Here is a 7,426-nt window from a genome sequence, read left to right as displayed (position 1 = left end):
CTCAATGCGGGGATCCCGGGGATGGTGATGGGGAGCAGCCAGGTGTTGTGTTGCCCCTCCGTGGGTAGGGGTTGGTGATCCCGGGGCCCGGTGATGGCTTGTGATGTGCAGGGCCTGGTGGGCGCAGGGACGCGGGGGCAGCGCTGTGCCTTGCGGCACTGTGGTACTCACTCAGCCTGAGACACGGACACAGTTTGTACGGTAAACCAAACGGCTGGTAGGACGGTCCCACAGACGGCTGCTTTGCTTCCCCGGTAGGTGACGGTGATGTCTCTCTTCCTTGCACCTGTATGTACGGTTGGTTGCGATGGGTCCCCACCGGTAACCCGCTCCCCGGCTTCAAGCTGGGCCGGAGGAGCACTACACTTTGCCCGCAGGCGCTGGCCCTCAGAGACTGGTGCCCTGGCGGTGGCGGTGCCTCTGTTGTACAGGTTGGACTGTTGCCTTCAATCGGGACTTGGTTGTTGGGGGAATCTACGTCCCCTTCACTGACGGATTCGGCAAATTTGGCGACTCCTAGCCTTGCCGGGGTCCGAGAGGCCCCTGCCCTGGTGCTGAATGTCCTTCGGAACACTGCTCCAGACCACCGGGCACACAGCCAACGGGGTCCTTCCAGGAACTTCCAAACGGTCCCCCTCCGGACAGTCACCGCCGTTGCTGACCTTGCTGTTCTAGCCCTACACAAAGCTGGGCTCTCAGGCTTGGCACACTTTCTGCTCTGTCACCACTTCTTGCTTTCCTCCTTTTCCACTTCTCTTACTTTCACTTCTCTGTTGTTTACTCCTTTCTAGCCCTCAGCTAGACTTCACTCTTCCCCTGCCCGGGGCTATCTGCCTGGTAACTTCCTGCCTCCAGAGCTGTGAGCTCCTTGGTGGGCGGAGCCAACCGCCTGGCCCACCCCCTGGTGTGCATCATCAGACTCCTGGAGGAAGGCAACAAGGATTTTTGGTTCAGCTTAGGTGTGCCTACCTGGGGTGTGGGGTGTGGTGGTGTGTGACCTGTGACCCCTGGCTTGCCCAGGGCGACACAAATGCATAGATACATAGGTTGAAAAAAGACCTAAGTCAAACAAGTATAACCTTTCTAAGACGTTTATACATTTTTTTATCACTACATTTTCTTTAACCAGCAATGTTGTGCACTGAGGAAATCATCCAACCCTTTTTTAAAAGCTGTTATAGTATCTGCCATTACTACCTCTTGTGGTCGGCATTCCACAGTCTGACTGCTCTAACTGTAAAGAACCCTTTCCTATTTAGCTGCCGGAGTCGTCATTCTTCCACCCGCAGTGAGTGCCCCCTGGTCCTTAGTATTATCTTTGGAAGGAATGAGTCATGTCCCCATGTACATTTACCCATACTGACTCTACATTGTTGCAGTTCTCCCCAATGTCATCATTGAACACAGGTTTTGAGTTAGATTTGATAAATATACACACCCCACCACCTTTTTTGTCTTTCTTGGCATTTCTGAATGTGGTATAACCCTCTACGTTTGTCATGGCTTTCATCCAGCCAGGTTTCCGTAATGCCCACCACATCATAATCGGTAGCTAACATAAGAGTCTCCAATTCATTCATTTTGTTTGCAAGACTTTTTGCATTTGTCAGTAGACATTTAACATATTTCTTACTTCTCACCTCCCTACTTTCCTCATACGTCCCAGCCCCCATAATCCTCATTGGGCCCTACTGTCTCACTCTTTCAGTCTACTCTATCCATTCTCTTTTTTTTTGCACAACTACCCTCCCTCCCCCCAGATCCTAGTTTAAAAGCTCCTCCATCCATCTGACCATTTTCTCCCCCAGCACAGCTGCACCCTCCCCATTCAGGTGCAGCTCGTCCCTACCATAGAGCCTGTAGCTGACTGAGAAGTCAGCCCAGTTCTCCATGAATCCTTCCTGTACCAATTTCTAAGCCATGTATTTATCTCTTTAAGCTCCCATTGTCTTACTAGTGACGCTCGTGGCACCGGTAGTATTTCTGAAAACACCACATTGGAGGTCTTGGACTTCAGCTTCTCTCTAAGTTCCCTGTAATAGTTTTTAAGGACCTTCCATCTTCCTCTAACAGTTCAATTGGTACCAATGTGCACCATGACCGCTGGATTTTCCCCAACCCCACCCAGCAATCTTTCTGTGCCAAACCTGAGCACCCGGCAGACAAATATGTATTTTTATTACCTAGTGTAAATGCCGCTGTTCTCCTGAATCCGGCGATGTCTTTATTTTGTTCCTGCGCCTCTCTGGTTCTGAGATATGGCCTCCTCTTTCCCTGTATACAAATCTAGTCTTGTTAGACAAGTGGGCGTGATCCTCATGGGCACACCCATGGAGAAGACCTGAGGACCACACCCACTTGTCACACAAGACTATTTTTAGATACAGAGAAAGGGAAGCCATATTTCAGGAACGGAGAGGCTCAGGAATAAAAGGAAAACATCGTCGGATTCAGAAGAACAGCGGCATTTACACCAGGTAATAAATAACAGAGTTTTAGCAAGTGACCGGTCCTCTTTAAGGGTTCAAATTTAGTATCAATTCTGAGGATTGTTTTGTTTCTTTATTTGCAATAAAGCATAAGCAAAACCTCCATATTTTATATATATATTTTTAATTCCTCTTCTGCCCGTGTGATTATATTACTGTAAACTCCTGTTTTAACTAAACTTACCGGTAACTTAGCAATCACCCGTAACCAGCATGAGTTAGTACCATCCAGCATGGAGCGAGCCACATCCTCCACTTATTTCAGTCCAATCGACCTTTTTTTCTTGCTAATGGATATATTGATATTTGGACGTCTCCGGCGCCCCCTGTAGTCTTCTTTCTTCTGTAATCACAGCCACTGATCATGGATCCCAGATTCTTATAAATATCTGCCTGCACTTATAGCCTTTACTATGTGATAATTAATCACTTGAGTTTACCCATGATTAACCTCAAATTCAGTCCCTAATTGGCAATTAGGGAACAGTTACATTAATTTTATATACTTCTTCGTCTTGCGTAATAAATGCTCGGGGGTCTATCCTCTTGGGTCTGTAACATTGCAGTTAAAAAACCTTCTGTAAATTATAATAGAAATTAATGTCCATCTTTTTTTCTAATATCAATAGATCTGTGAGGATCAATCTATTCGTATAGGGTTCGGAGCTCTGAGTTTCGGATCTTGAGCTCCAAATTCCATTGAGTTAACAACATACTGACTGCCTAACGCCTCGGTGAGGCTGTAAATCGTAGCTCCCCTTCCACCCTATCCAATAAACGCATACTTGCCAACTGTTACATTTTTTCACAAGACTATCCTATGAAGTTAACAATAAAACCATGGAAGGGGCAGGTGTCACTGTGTGACTACCGAGGTTGGTACACAGGAACCCCCAGCGAGCACCGCAACACACAGGCTACACATTACAATGGTGGGCCCTTGTGCTAGGTAAAGGGGAGTAGGGTCACCACCTAATCTCCCCTGAGATTGATCCGTACACTCCCTAACTACCCTATGTGAGTTCTTTCACTCCATCGCCGATCAGATGCCTATCCCTGTCTGTCCCTGCACACAGCCCTGTATAGTGAGCAGGGCAATGGGAACACTAGTCCCGCTCTAGGTTAAAAACACAGAGAGGATTAGACAGACATGGGTAAAATACACAGCAATCATACTAAGCGCACCAAACAACAAGAGGTAATAATGAGGAAAGGTCCATAGGGAAAGAACAAAGAGGACTAAGGAAGGGAAAAACAACACCACTTTCTCACATCAAGCGTTCATTGAATGGTTTCCTGGTCCGCAGCTCACATGTTCCCTCTACAGGCAAGTATAGCAGAAACTATCACCAGCAGTTACCTGGACTTGGAGGGAAGTCTTTATAACAGAGCTAATTAGCAATAGAGAACAGCTGACTATTGCTTACACTCAAGAGTTTCAGGAGACTAGAAAATCTACTTAACACTAGCAGCGCTGGATAACAGAGAATCTGCACAGTCAGCAGTATTAACCTGAGCAAGTGTGTATGAAGCCCAAAGCTGTAATCTCATTATACCAGAAATAGGATGGACCACTCTCGGTCGTGGTACCCGCGTGACAGCAGGTCTATCTAAGTTTTCAATTCATGGGGCTTTACTATGTAAAATTTGTTCTGAACTCTGATTTGACAAGTGTAAGACATCAAACAATAGCAACTACAGGTGAGTACATCAATTTTACAGAACATTTCGATTCACCCTTGTCCAACTTTTTTTTGTGATACGTTTTCTATGAATCCAGAAAAATGGTGGCTGCCTTGCCTCCATAATGCTAGATTATTAAGGGCTAGGAAAGGCAGCACAGTCCCCTTCTGTGTCTTCCGGTGTGAAGGCCTAGGCACTTCGGATGATGCATATGATGACGTCATGACATATATCGACCTACCGACAGCGGAGCGTGGAGGAAGACTGGAGCAGTGAAGTGCATATACTAATTTTTTAACCCCAAAATTTATTAGAGAGACCCCAGTGCATAATAAGGCATTTTTGATTTGCATCTACTAAATTTGATGCAAATCAATTTTCCTGGCTGACTTCTAACAAGGTGCCAAATTCAAATTTTGGTCAATTTGCTCATAGTTGTGGCAATCGCAAAAATTGTAAAATGATGCCAGAACCAGACAATTCATACAGTTTAATTTTATTTAATGGGTTCCCTTAAAAAAAAAATCCTCCTTTTGATTTTGGTCTTCTTGACCTTCAGTATTAATGAAACTTTCCTACTCGGAATCTCTTGAACTTCCAAAGTTTCCACAAAATAATGAAGAAATTAGTCTATTTCCTATTCGTATACATACAGGTTTTTATATGCAGCTCTGCCAAAAATTAATAGACCACTGCATAATTCTCAGTTTTTCTGATTTTTCTCTTTATATTTTAGAGTAAAATGTAAATTGTTCTTTTACTCTATAAACTACTGACGACGTCTCCGAATTTCGAAGCAATAAATTTTGTTTATTTTCTAAAAATGAAAAATGGTCAAAATAACAAAACAATGCATTGCTTTCACACCTCAAATAATGAAAAGACAACAAGTTCCTAATCATTTAGAAACAACAATAATAATAATGTTTTACCTCAGGAGGAGTTCAGAAATCAATATTGTGTGTAATAACCATGATTGTTAATCCCAGCTTTCATGTGTCTTGGCTGCTTTCCCCCAGTCTTTCACACTGCTTTTGGGTAACCTTAGGCCACTCCTGGTGCAAAAATGTAAGCAGTTCTTCTTTGTTTGATGGCTTGTGATTATCCATCTTCCTCTTGATTACATTCCAGAGGTTTTCAATGGGGTTCAGGTCTGGAGATTGGACTGGCCATGACAGGGTTTTGATGTGGTGGTCCTTCATCCACACATTGATTTACCTAGCTGTGTGGCATTGCGCATTGTCCTGCTGGAAAAAAAACAGTCCTCAGAGTTGGGGAACATTGCCTGAGCAGAAGGAAGCAACTGTTTTTCAAGGATAACCTTGTATGCGGCTTGATTCATACGTCCTTTGAAAAGTTTATCCTTTGTTGGTGTTAGCTCATTTAGAAAAATTTTCACTTAAGAAATTGGTGACATGTTCAATACCTATTTCACGCACTATATATGTACAGTTGTAACTACACAAAGACCTTATGTTTGACACAGATGTACATATGCGGAACAAGCAGGATTGTTGTTGTTTGGAGAAATTAACTGCAGCGCTATGAATGCAGCTCCGGATGGGATGAGAGTTCAGCATAATACATGGTAGCACACCTCAGTGACTGTATTACAGGCCAATGCAAAGTTACTTTTCCTAATAACAGGGGAATTACTGATATATTTCATCATGTTTCATTGCCTTAATATGTGTACAAATACTGAAGAGAATTTATACTTGAAACACAATCTATAAATAAGTTCTTCCTAGTTTTTCTTGTGGCATCTAGAGATTAATTACCATTACCTAAATGGTATATTTATCAGGAGTGGTCTGCGATGAGATCACACAAGGCACCTGATTGCAGCCCTCCTAGAGACTTAGACATAAACAGCGATGAAAAATATGGTGGCACCAATGTAGTTTTCTACAGAAATAGTCCTAGTAATATCTTATAGATTTGTATGGTGTACGAATTTAAAAAAGGAGGTGTTTTGTCTCAGAAAAAGTCTCTTACCCATGGACTGTGTTTGGTATAAAACTCAACACAATTAGGAGACTCAGTCATTATCATTGTCATGCAGAGCAATGTGACTCAGCTGTTGGCACTCTCGTAGGTGGTAGAGCGGCTCAGAGACACTTGGATTTTGGCAGTGATCTAGCGATTTCCTCCAGTAGAGCTGGGGTAGTAAGTCAAGCCAGTGTAGTAACCATTACTTAAAACTACATGGCCTAAAGGCCCTGTCACACACAGAGACAAATCTGCGGCAGATCTGTGGTTGCAGTGAAATTGTGGACAATCAGTGCCAGGTTTGTGGCTGTGTACAAATGGAACAATATATCCATGATTTCACTGCAACCACAGATCTGCCAAAGATTTATCTCTGTGTATGACAGGGCCTTTAGCTTGTGCAGTAACTCTTTCCATTACTTACCCTCCTCTGGGTTCTGAATTATATTCAGAATATGTGTGAAATCTGGTTCGGAGTTTCAAATTAATTTTTTGGACTAGTCCCAGGTCTGAAATTAATTTAGTTGTCTGGTCTTGGATCTGAATTAATATTGAGGCCTGCTATAAAATGTGAATGAAAACAATTTCAACCCATTAATGAAGTCTGTCGGGGGGTGCTAAGCTGGCCCTAAGAGGGCCCTGCGCTTACCCTGACCCTGGAGGTACCCTTGATGGTAGGGAGGTCCAGGTCACCACCCTGGCCTAAAGGCCCCTTTATACACTGAGACTTTCTAGCGATCCCACCAGCAATCTCGACTTGCCCGGGATCGCTGGAAAGTCGCTGGTGAGCTGTCAAACAGGCAGATCTGGCCAACAACGCAGCAGTGATACGGACCTGCAGAACGACCTCGCTGGTCGTTGGGGACGTGTCACACAGCAGGGAACGCTATAGCACGCCTATGGGCTGGGTCGCTAACGATGTCGTTAATGGTGTCAAACACACTGATGCATGCTGCGCAACGTCAAACAAATGACCAAAAAACGGTCCTGAAAGATTTGTAGTGATCAGCGACCTCACAGCAGGGGCCAGGTCGCTGATGCGTGCCACACACTGCAATGTCGCTGGGAAGGTCGCTATTACGTCATAAAACCAGTGACGTTACAGCGATATCGCTAGCGATGTTGCAGTGTGTAAAGGGGCCTTAATACCTCTCACCGGACCACCAACCCTGGGATGGGCAGGACACAAAGTGATAACCTTCCATAGACACAGATGAGGAGATAAATCTGAAACACATTCACACCACAAATAACCACAGAGG

The sequence above is a fragment of the Anomaloglossus baeobatrachus genome, chromosome 9 (genome assembly GCF_048569485.1).
Source record: "Anomaloglossus baeobatrachus isolate aAnoBae1 chromosome 9, aAnoBae1.hap1, whole genome shotgun sequence".
NCBI lineage: Eukaryota > Metazoa > Chordata > Amphibia > Anura > Aromobatidae > Anomaloglossus > Anomaloglossus baeobatrachus.
This window is presented reverse-complemented; position numbering follows the sequence as displayed.